Here is a 12,685-nt window from a genome sequence, read left to right as displayed (position 1 = left end):
GCCCCCCCGGGGCAGGTGGACCCCCTTGGTGGACCCCCAGACCCCTTTCGGCACTCCCGGTACAATACCGATAATGCGCGAAACTTTTCCGGCGACCAAAACAAGACTTCCCATATATAAATCTTTACCTCCGGACCATTCTGGAACTCCTCGTGACGTCCGGGATCTCATCTAGGACTCCGAACAACTTTCGGGTTACCGCATACTAATATCTCTATAACCCTAGTGTCACCGAACCTTAAGTGTGTAGACCCTACGGGTTCGGGAACCATGCAGACATGACCGAGACGTTCTCCGGTCAATAACCAACAGCGGGATCTGGATACCCATGTTGATTCCCACATGTTCCATGATGATCTCATCGGATGAACCACGATGTCGAGGATTCGATCAATCCCGTATACAATTCCCTTTGTCTAGCGGTACGATACTTGCCCGAGATTCGATCGTCGGTATCCCGATACCTTGTTCAATCTCGTTACCGACAAGTCTCTTTACTCGTTCCGTAACACATCATCCCGTGATCAACTCCTTGATCACATTGTGCACATTATGATGATGTCCTACCGAGTGGGCCCAGAGATACCTCTCCGTCACACGGAGTGACAAATCCTAGTCTCGATTCGTGCCAACCCAACAGACACTTTCGGAGATACCTGTAGTGTACCTTTATAGCCACCCAGTTACGTTGTGACGTTTGGCACACCCAAAACACTCCTACGGTATCCGGGAGTTGCACAATCTCAGGGTCTAAGGAAATGACACTTGACATTAGAAAAGCTTTAGCATACGAACTACACTATCTTTGTGCTAGGCTTATGATTGGGTCTTGTCCATCACATCATTCTCCTAATGATGTGATCCCGTTATCAACGACATCCAATGTCCATGGTCAGGAAACCGTAACCATCTATTGATCAACGAGCTAGTCAACTAGAGGCTTACTAGGGACATGTTGTTGTCTATGTATCCACACATGTATCTGAGTTTCCTATCAATACAATTCTAGCATGGATAATAAACGATTATCATGAACAAGGAAATATAATAATAATCAATTTATTATTGCCTCTAGGGCATATTTCCAACACTCTTCCCAAATATCGAGCAGGAAGGGAGCCAACAATAGCGGGCCAATTTGAAGGGGGACAGCAAGTACAAGCTATCCTGACAAAAGCGGTCTTCGCCTGTGAAAGGCTCTGGTGGTGACGCCGTCTTGGGCTCCACGATGACCTCCGTCTTCCAGTCCATGGTCTTGGTCTTGTTGCACCGAAATGCCAACCTTTGCATGATGCATCGGTACTCCGCGGCTGCGCTTGCCTCCTTTGCACCAAAGAGGAAACAAGGACGCCGCACGCGCTGGCGTCCGCCTGGCGCTCGCCTGGTGTCGATCGTCATGACTCACGTCATGAGAGCCTCGTGAGGTTCGCCTCGCCTTGATATCTCCGCCCCTCGCGAGCCTGTCTGACTAGGCCGCTCGGGAGGAGGTCTTGCGTCGTCCGCCTCGCGAGGCTTGGACCCTCGCGAGGGTCTTGGATGCATTGTTGGTGAAGATGGGCCGTGCGGCCTGCTGGCTCCGCCACGCCGCAGGCCGCAGGCAGGCAAGTCTGGGGAACCCCGTTCCCAGAATGTCGACAGTAGCCCCCGGGCCCAAGGTGCGCGCGAGCTTGGCTTCATGGTGAAGCCAAGGGTCAAGTTCGGAGCATCGCGGTCCCCAAAAGCTTGTGGCCTCGGTCGATGCGTGGCGGTTGATTGGACGTGGGCGTCTACGCTTCCCCACGCTGCCTTGACGACTGCACGACTTGACAAATCCCTGCGGCATGCAAGGGAAACCATCATTACCTGCGATCGTGGGAGACGCCGGTTGGCCTTCTCTTGCTATAAATGGGGAGGGGGCAGAGCCCCCGTTGCCCATCTCTTCCTTGCTTGCTCACTTCTTCTTTGATTCATTGCTTGCAGTGCCTCCGATGGCACCACGAAGGAAGTTCTCTACCGAGAAGGGGAAGGCCCCTCACGAGGTCCCCGGTTCCCCGGCGCCCAAGCGCGGTCGCGGCCGTCCGCGCAAGCACGCTGCGACCCCCGCCGTGGCCCACTGTCGAGGCGGCGGCGCGGCATGCGGAGGGGACCGTCCAAACCATGGCGGTCCAGCTGACGATGGGAGGCGCGCGATGGTGGCGCGGCCTCCCCGCCCGTGCTTCCATTCAGCGGAGGTGTTGCCGCAATTCATTGTCTGGTCGGACAACCTGGCCGGCAACTGGCTCCAGCTTCCGCGCTTCCTTGTCGATGAACTGCCGGCCCCTGGTCCAGGCGGCCTCTGGTTGCAGGCGGATGGTTGTTGCAGCAAGGCCTCCTGGGTCACGGTCGAGACTTCCGCCGCGGGCAACATAGCCTTGGCCGCGGCTGGCAGACGTTTGCCCGCACGCGCGGCCTGGGCAGGCGGTGCACACTCCACTTCAAGTATGACGGTGGGTCGACCCTCTATGTGAGGGTGTTCGGGGAAGATGGCCGCCGCGTCGGGTGCTGCCCCGAGACGAACGGCGGTGAGGAGGTGCTTGGCCTTGGTGACGGTCGCGACGAGGATGAGGGAGAGCCTGCCCTCGGCGGCGACCGTGTCTCTTCCAGCTACGGTGGCTCTTCCTCCAGTGAAAGCTCCAGCAGCGGTGGCTACGACCAGCCGCCGTGCCGCCGCGCCCGCTTCGAAGGAGGCAGCGGGTCATCTCGTCGCCGCACCTCCATGAAGCGCGAGGAGGGGTCTGGCTAGGCTCAGGGCGTCGCTGAGGGCCTGCCTCCACGGATTGCTGAAACGCCACTTTGTTTAGCTTTTTCCTTTTTTTCCTGAATCAGAAAATGAAACCAGTATGGGCCCAGAGGGGCGTGTATCGAACTGTGGTTCTTGGTTAATGCAACGTGCGTGTTATTCCCATGCCGTGTTGTTATTTTGTGCAAATATAACCTAACCTGGCGCGTTTGGGACGCCGTTTCCTTCACGAGATGACTGCGTTTGCTCAGAAACTGCAAAAAATTGTTAGGGGTGCGCTAGAGGATTTGTCATTCACTCGAACCTTGACTTGGCGCTTTGCATCGCGATACCCGAGAGGAACGGATTAGGAGAGATGTGCCAGCTTCCAGGCTCGAATGAGGGTGACTCGCAAGAAGGCAGAGAGAAGAAAAATGCTCATGAGGGCACCTGCCTAGCCCCCTTGCGAGGTATGCGAGAGAGAGATCATGAGCAAACCAGAGCCGAAAAACGCGGTAAAAGGCGAAGGAACCAAATCAGCAAGGAACGCCAAAGGCAAACTTTGGTTAAGGAGAAATGAGCCAACTGCGGAAAGCAAATGAAAAGCCGCGTCCAGCACCTAATGTAGTCATCAAGTCTTCTCACCAGCGCGGAGCTAAGTGATGTCCACTAGGCGTGGGAGGGAGCCCCAGGGCCTGAGGTTGGCGCTCCTGAGACTCCGGGGCGTGTACATCCCCAACTCATTATTACGTGAGAGTGTCACGGGCGGCGATTCTTCACAGGCACCGGGACTTCTTCATAGGCTCTAGGCCTTCCTTCACAGGCTCTGGGCCTTTCTTCACGGGCTCTAGGGCCTTGCTTCACAGGCACTGGGCCTTCCTTCATGGGTAGAACTTCCGGAGGTGCTGGATGTTCGAGGTGTTTTGGATAGGTGTCCCCTCTTGCGTCTCCAGGCGGACGGCGCCAGGCCTGGAGACGTGGACGACCCTGAATGGGCCCTCCCACATGGGTGAGAGCTTGTGCAACCCTTCCCTGGAGAGGACCTGCCTCAGGACCAGGTCACCCGTCTTGAGCATCCTGGAGCGAATGTTGCGGCAGTGGTAACGCCGCAGCGCTTGCTGGTACCTTGCCGCCCTTAATGCAGCTTCGTGACGATGTTCCTCCCCCATCACGAGACCCATCCCCCGCATGGCATCCTGCTGCGTTTCGTCGAACGCCAGGACCCGCGCGGAGCGATGCTTGACCTCGTGAGGGAGGACTGCTTCAGCTTAGTAGACGAGTAAGAACGGAGTCTCGCCCGTTGGCTTGGTAGTGGTGGTGCGGATGGACCATAGCACGGACTGGAGCTCGTCGTGCCAGCCCCTGTCGCAGGCCTCCAGCTTCTTCTTGAAGGTCCTGGTCTTGAGGCCCCTCAGGACCTCAGCGTTGGCGCGCTCAGCCTGACCATTGCTCCTGGGGTGGGCCACCGAAGCGTAGAAGATCTGCGTTCCAAGGTTAGCACAGTAGGTTTTAAAGTGGTTACTAGTAAACTGCGAGGCGTTATCTGTGATGATGCAGTTGGGGACCCTGAAGCGGCTCAAGAGGCCCTTGATGAACTTGACAGCAGAGCCGGCTGGGATGGTCCGGACGGCTTCCACTTACGCCCACTTGGTGAACTTGTCGAAGGCGACTCAGAGATAAGGTAGCCCCCTGGCACTCGTGGGAACGGGCCTAGGATGTCTAGCCCCCAGACCGCAAAAGGCCACGTGAGCGGGATGGTTTGGAGGCCCTGAGCAGGCTGATGGATTTGCTTGGCGTGGAATTGGCAAGCTTCGCAGGACTTCACCAGCTTGGCTGCATCGTTGAGTGATGTGGGCCAATAGAATTCGCTGCGGAAGGCCTTGCCGACGAGGGTCCGTGATGATGAGTGATGTCCACAGTCCCCGCCGTGTATGTCAATCAGCAGCTCCCTCCCTTGATCGCTGGAGATGCAGTGTAGCGTGACATTGTTCGGCCGTTTCCTGTACAACTCGCCGTCTTGAATGCAGTATGCCATGGCTTGTCGGGCCACGCGCTCCATGTCTTCTTCCTTCTCCGGCAGTGTCCCGTGCATCAGGTACTCCTTGAACCCCTTGGTCCAGCACTCCTCCTGGGGCTCGAGCGCCAAGAGTAGCTGAGCTCCTGAGGTTGGGCCGCAAGCTGGGGCTCCCATGGCCGGGGGCTGTGGGAGCTCCTCCCGAGACTGAGTCATTCTTGAAAGAGGTGGCGTAGCTGACGTCTTGAAGAGCCGCTCTTCGAAGACACCGGGATCTTGCGGTTTCCACTTGGATGCTCTCTTGGCGATGTCGTTGGCTTCCTTGTTGGTGCCGCGGGGCACGTGCTGCAGCTCCAAGCCTACGAACTGCTTTTCCATTTTGTGCACCTCTGCAAGGTAGGCCTCCATGTGCTCGTCCTTTGGCTCGTACACTTTGTTGGAGAAGTTGACGAGGAGCTGCGAGTCGCCCTTGATGGTAAGGCGCCTCACCCCCATAGCCGCCACAGCCTTTAGGCTGGCTATGAGGCCTTCGTATTCTGTGATATTGTTGGAGACCTTCTCGCCATGCTGGAAGTAGATTTGCACGGCATAGTAAAGCTTGTCCTGAGTGGGCGAGATGAGCACTGCTCCAGCCCCTGTGCCCTGGTGCGCAAAGGCACCATCAAAATACATGACCCAGCTGTTTGGCGCCACACTTCCTGGGGAGGTGGACCGGTCTTCTCCTTCCTCAAGAGCCGAGGCATCTGTCCATTCTACCACAAAAATCGGCGAGCGAGGCTCCCTTGATGACCCTGGTGGTGCTGAACTCTAGCTGGAATGCTTGCAGCTCGATGTTCCATTCAGCGACCCTTCCGGCTGAGTTTGGGCTCCTGAGTACCCTCTCCAATGGGTAAGACGAGATGACCTTGATGGGGTGCCCCTAGAAGTAGTGTCACAGCTTGCGCGAGGCCACCAAAAGTGCGAGCAGGAGCTTTTGCGGCATGGCGTAGAGTGCCCTTGCGTCCCGCAATACGATGCTGACGAAGTACACCGGGTGCTCGGCGAGGGCTGGCACACCGATGAGGCTCGGGTCTTGCGGAGATTGTGGCGTATCCTGAGGTGGAGGGTTTCCTGAGACTTGGCCATCCTTAGGAGTTTCCGCGATGTTGCCCTGCCGAGCTTGATCTTCCGCCGCTGATGGCCCCGGTGTGCCTTCCTGACCCTGCGCTGCATCAGCTCTGGCTTGGTGCGGCACACCCTTGTCTTTGCGCTCCTCCCAAACCGCCACCAGCGCCGCGTTGGCGGAATACAGGGTGGCGGTGAGGTAGAGTACTAGAGGCTCGAGAGGCCGTGGCGCCACCATCACCGGGGGGCTGGTGAGGTATTTCTTGAGGTCTTGGAAGGCCCGGTCGGCCTCCGGGGTCCACTCAAAGGGGCCTTTCTTCTTCATGAGCTTAAAGAAGGGTAAGGCGCGCTCGCCTAGCTTCGAGATGAAACGCCCTAACGCGGTCACCCGTCCTGCCAGCTTTTGCATCTCCTTGAGGGTCTGTGGCGGGCTCATGTCTTTGATGGCCTTGATCTTCTCCGGGTTCGCCTCGATCCCTCTGTGGGATGCGAGAAACCTTAGCAACTTGCCAGAGGGGACACCAGCATTACAAAAAAATACACTTCCGTGATGATACGTGTTTGTCACAGTAGGTCACATTTTTTTCATGCATGTACATCCATGACGATTTTATGACAGAATCAAGATAGTCATACCTGTGCTGTCGTAGAAGTGTTCCATGACATTACCAAAATTATCATCACGGAAGTGTCCACTTCCATGACGATAAATTGCGCGTCACAGAAGTGCTTTCATCAAGGGTGACCGACACATGGCATCCACCGTAATGGAATGCCGTTAAGCTATCGGGTCGGGTTTTGGATCCGATAACCCGTTAACAGCCCCGACCAATGGGGATTTTCCATGTGTAAAATCATCATTGGCCGGAGGAAACACGTGTTGTCTCACCGTTGGGACAGATGTCATCTGATCATTGGACCGAAGGCGCCTATGATACGGCGACACATGGCACGGCCCAACAGAGGCCCATTCCTGTGAAAAGGTCGGCCCGTTTGACTTGGTCAAAAGGTGGCGGGCCGGCCCACAGAAAGCCTGTTAACGGCATGTTCGCATATAGCCCATTTATAGCCCACTAACCCAGGGCCCGTTACGCCCTACCCGAATTAGGCCCAGTGAGGTCATTTTGGGTCGTGCAATATGATTCAGCCCGTTTTAACTTCCGGCCCATGGGTGGCCCATGACTTCTTTCGGACCATATGAGGACCTTTGTAACACTTGGCCCATTAACGGCCCGTGGTGAAACTGGCCCGTAATGAACAGTGTATCACTTTATACCCGTTAATGACCCGTTATTCGATTGGGCCGTTTCCAGCCCAAGTTATCTTTCGGCCTTCTCAGGGCCCATTGATTCTTGGGCTCATTTGCAGCATTCGGTTACATACGGCCCGTTACTATCATTTTCTGCTTATGGGCCAAATTCAGCCCGTCGTTACAGTCGGCCCGTTGCGGACCGTTAATACGTTGGGCCGTTTTCATGTCAAAAAACCTCGTTGGGCCATTTTAATAGAGTTATCAAATACGGCCTATTAACGGCCCGATATGATCCACGAATAGTACAGCCCATGATTGGCGAAATGATGATACGCCCCGTAGAAGGCCCATGGATCCTATGGCCCATATGAGGCCCATGGATAGTACAGACCGTAGAAGGCCCATGGATCGTACAGCCCGTAGAAAGCCCATGGACCCTCACTACAAAAAAAAGACACATCCGTGACATTTTGGGCCGAACGAATTTTTTTTCTGTCATACATATGACACTTCTATGACGATAATTGTGACAAAACCCGGTATCATCATCGATGTGGTGGGCTCCTACTTCTATGACAAAAAATCATGACAGAAAATGGGCTTTTCGTCCTGGGCGGGCCGGAGACGCAGCTGCATGACATTCTTTGGGCTTTCCATGACGGAAAAAACCATGGTAGAAGCGAGGGGGAGGAAAATTTCGGGGAGTTCCCGGTTACGGTGGGAGGTCGGGGGCCGAGCGATGCGCGTTTCTCTCATACACGTACGTGCGCCTGTGCGAGGCGTTGGCTCTAATTGAACCCGAGTGAGGCGTTGGGCTCTAACTGAACCCGAGCGATTGCACTGCAGGCTACGCGTTACTGAACCCGAGCGATCGATCGATGGCTGTTAACTGAACCCGATCGAGCGATTCCTTGGCTACTGCTACTAACTGAAGCCGATCGATGGGATGAACAGTGAGCGTTGCGGGGGGTTTGGATGAACAGTGAGCGGTGGCGTTGCCTCTGGATGAACAGGACCCCGTGGTGTGGTGGAGGGCTGGATGAACAGTAGACGGTGGAGGGGTGCCCGTGGAGGGGTGGATGAACAGGACACCGTGGTGTGGAGGGTAGGATGAACAGTAGACGGTGGAGGGGTGCCCGTGGAGGGGTGGTTGAACAGGACCCCGTGGTGTGGAAGGCTGGATGAACAGTAGAAGGTGGAGGGGTGGTTGAACAGTAGCCGGTGGATTAGCGCGCGGTGGAGGCTAGATGAACAGGAGCCCGTGGAGGCTGGAGGAGGTCGACGGTGGATGAACAGTAGCTCGTGGAGGCTGGAGGGGGTCGACGGTGGAGATGAACAGTATCCCGTGGAGTCCCGTTTTGTGGTACGCCACACCCCTCCCGATGAACAGGACCCCCGTTTCGATCATAGCGCTCCAACACAAGTTCATTTCATCCGTTTGCGGTACGCCACACCCCTCCCGATCAACAAGACCCCCATTTCGACCGTAGGATGTCCGTTTCCTCCGTTTTACGGTACGCCACACCCCTCCCGATCAACAGGACCCCCATTTCGACCGTAGGAGGTCCGTTTCCTCCGTTGTGCGGTACGTCAGGCCTCGTTTCCATCGCCTCTTCCGTCCAAGCCCTCCCGATGAACACGACCATGCATTCCGTTGCCTCCCCATGAACACGATGACGACGATGTTTCTCCGTTCCGACCCAGCCATGTACACGAGCCCTCGCCATACGTATGTGTGAGTAGGCGTTCGAGACCCCGCCCGTATGTACGCATATGTGGCCGTATTTTCTTTCTTGCACCCTGGCCGCCTCTACTACGACACGTGCGCGCCTCTACATCCACCAGTATATATGTATGTACACGTTCGCGACCAGAATGGCAACGCTACGTACGCTTCGACCAGGTGGGTCCCGACTGTCAGGCACTTCCTTGCGTGCAAAGATGTAGCTGGTGGGTCCCAGCAGTCAGGGGGCGAAATACGGTGGCCCGTCCAGTGGGTTCCCGCTGTCAGGTGGAGGAATAATTATTTTGCACGTAATAAGGAGGCACTTCCTAGCTGCGGCCGTGGACCCAGCTGTCAGCCTCTCCACGTAAAGTCCATGTCCGATGGAAGTCGTTCCTTGACCACGTTGACCATGCCACGCCGAGAGCACCTGGGCGGTGGACGACGGCGAGGCCTAGGAAGGGGATGACGGGGAGCCGGGGAACCCGCGGCAGCGGAAGCCCGCGCGCGTGCGAAGAGGAGTACGAGGGTTCACTGGTTCGGCTGCGGTGTGAGGCTGCCGTCACCGCAAGGTCTGGCCAGTGGTGGGAATAGTAGGGGTGGTGAGGCCTCCGCGGTAGCACAACCGGCCACGGGAGGCAGGAGCATGCGGCACGACCGGCACTGCTTTGGGCGGCTGGAGCAAGAAGACCAGAGGTTGAAGAAGAACTACAACCGTTGGATGGACATCGTACGGTCACTGGAGCTAGAATCGTTCATATTGACTAAGTTGAAAAAGCCCTTCGTCCCCGTCAACTTAGTGGGCCCACAAGTCAGCCTCCCACCAAGGTGGGTCCTAGCTAGCCGGGGGAGTATTCATCTTTTTGTGCGTAATAAGGAGGCACTTCCAGTGGGTCTGAGCTGACAGCGGGGGGAATATTTTTTTCGCGAAATACGGTGGCCCGTCCGATGGGTCCCAGCAGTCAGGGGGAAATGATTTTTTCGCAAAATATTGGTGGCCCATCTGGTGGGTCCCTGCTATCAGGTGGAGGAATAATTATTTTCCGCGCAATAAGGAGGCACTTCCTTGTGGCTGTCGCGGACCCAGCTGTCAGCCTCTCCACGTACAGTATTCTTCCGATGGAATTCGGTCGTTAACCACATTGACCACGGCGCGCCGACAGCACCACGGCGGTGGACGACGGCGAGGCCTAGGAAGGGGACGTCGCGGAGCCGGGGAAGACGCGGCAGTGGATGCCCACGCGGAGAGGAGTACGAGGGTTCACTAGTTCGGCTACGCTGCCGTCGCCGCAGAATAACAGGGGGTGTGGGTGAGTGGAGTGGAGGGATGGCCTGGCCAGCGGTGGGAGTAGTATGGGGCGGTGAGGCCTCCGCGGCAGCACAGCCGGCCATGGGAGGCAGGAGCAGGCGGCACGACCGGCGCTGGTTTGGGCGGCTGGAGCAAGAAGACCAGAGGTTGAAGAAGCACTACGGCCGTTGGATGGACATCGTATGATCAGTCGAGCTAGAATCATGCATATTGACTAAGTTGACAAAGCCCTTCGTCCCCGTCAACTTAGTAGGCCCACTATACTGGGTCCCAGCTAGCAGGGGGAGTATTCATTTTTTGTGTGTAATAAGGAGGCACTTCCTTGCGTGCGAAGATATAGCTGGTGGGTCCGAGCTGTCAGCGGAGGTAACATTTTTTCGCGAAATACAGAGGCCGTTTCGATGGGTCCCAGATGTCAGGTGGAGGAAATCATTATTTTGCATGTAATAAGGAGGCATTTCCTTGCGTGCGGCCGTGGACCCAGCTATGAGCCTCTCCACATACAGTCCACTTCAGATGCATGTCGGTCATTGACCACGCTGACCACGCCACGCCGAGAGCACCAGGGCAGTGGACGATGGCGAGGCCTAGGAAGGGAACGACACGGAGGCAGGGAAGACTCGGCCGTTGTTTTTGTTTCCCACGCGGAGGGGAGTACGACTGTATGAGGGTTTACTGGTTCGTCTGCCGTCGCCGGAGAATAACAGCAGGTGTGGGTGAGTAGAGGGATGGCTAGGCCAGCGATGGGAGTATGGTGGGGCGGTGAGGCCTGTGCGGCAGCACAGCCGGCCGCGGGGAGGAGGGAGCAGGCAGTCCCGCCGACGCTTGTTTGAGCGGCTGGAGCAGGAAGAGCAGAGATTGAAGAAGCACGACGGTCGTTGGATGGACATCCAACAGTATACAGGCCATCTGTGGAAAGACTCAAATCTGTGGAAACAGCATACAACCCATCTGCCATTATTTCAAATAATTTACAGCCCATTTGCTAATTCTTACGGGGTTTTTTGGAGCCCATATTCTTTATGTTAGCATTACAGCCCATATTGTGGCCACCGTTAAAAAATTATACAAAATTTTGCATATGTCGGTGCGGTCTGAACTGTTTTTAATCCCGAAATTTCGAGTCACATTCAGACTGATTTTAAAAATAAATGTATATCAATATAAAATCCAATAAATTGTCCACGCATAAAAATCAATGCAATTTAAAATCTCAAAATGAAAAAAAAGATATTTGAAAATAATTGCCGGTTTGATGTGTTTTTAAAATGTACAGCCCATTTCTCATTACTGATAGGCCACTCTCCTCATCTTGAAAGATTTGCAGCCCAACAGGCGAGATAAAGCGACTTACTTGACAAATCACAAAAAAACTGGGCTAGCCATTTTCAGAAAGAAAAAAAACTACTGGGCTGGTCTGTGGTAAACATAAAAGAAAAGGCTGTCTAGACAGGCCAGAGTGTCCCGCACAGCCCAGTTGACACCCTGCTTCCGTCTCAAAAACAAATTAGATAAATGCCACTCCAATTATGGTGATTCATAAAAATGCCACTGCAATTTCCAAACTTTGAAAAATGCCACTGCAACTTTTGCAAACTTTGAAAAACGCCGCTGCAGTTTGCAAACTTTGAAAAACGCCACTCAGACTTCGAAAAATGCCACTAGAAATGGCATGAAATGGCATTTTTCAAAGTTTGGAAATTGTAGTGGCATTTCTCGGATACACCAGATTTGGAGTGGCATTTATCAAATTAACCCAAAACAAAAATAACTGGGCGAGCTGCTGGGTCCCTGGTGTCAGCCGCTCGTTGTGCAATTCTCTCGTTTATTGACTACGTTGACAATGGCATGGGACCCAGATGTTAGAAATCCACTTGGAGGAGCCATTTTTTATTAGCTTGAAATAAGGAGGCACTTTCTTGCGTACTGCCATGACCTTGGCGGGTCCCTCCTGTCATCCTCTCCACGTACAATCATCTCCTGATTGTGTACGCGTCAACTTGCTAGGCCCACAAGTTAGCCTCTAAACCGTGGAGGACAAATACAACCCATTTAAAAAATAACAACCCATTCCATACGTTCAAACGGAAAGTTCAACATTCAGAGCAAAGTAACAGGTCTGATCCACATATAGAGTACTGAACTTCCACGTTGACAACCATCATAGCCAAGTGAACTATCTACTCCCACTAACACTCTAGTAGCGTACAAGTACTAACTTACTCTTAGCTAACTAGATGATGCCGGCCGCCATCTGCTGTCCATGCTAAACGCTGGCACCGGCGTCCTCCGCCTCGCCTCGGACTTACCAGAGGTGCGATAGGGCGCGTTGCTCGCGCGCGTTGGCCCTTTCCATGCGGGCGTGGTCCACCGAAGCTTCGGCTTCCAAGCGGGAAACCCACTTGACGAGCTGGTAGTAAAAATCGGCGTCACGAACGCGTGCGTGCCCGACAGCCTCCAGGGCTATTTGCCAGGCGCCGGCCTCCACGTAGTCGGCCCAGTTGCGGGCACTCTGCTCGCAACGCAGAGCATCGGTGCGCTGCTGC

Source organism: Triticum urartu, chromosome 6, assembly GCF_003073215.2.
Source record: "Triticum urartu cultivar G1812 chromosome 6, Tu2.1, whole genome shotgun sequence".
NCBI classification, from domain to species: Eukaryota; Viridiplantae; Streptophyta; class Magnoliopsida; order Poales; family Poaceae; genus Triticum; species Triticum urartu.
The sequence above is the reverse complement of the archived record's forward strand: the minus strand, read 5'-3'. Positions refer to the sequence as shown.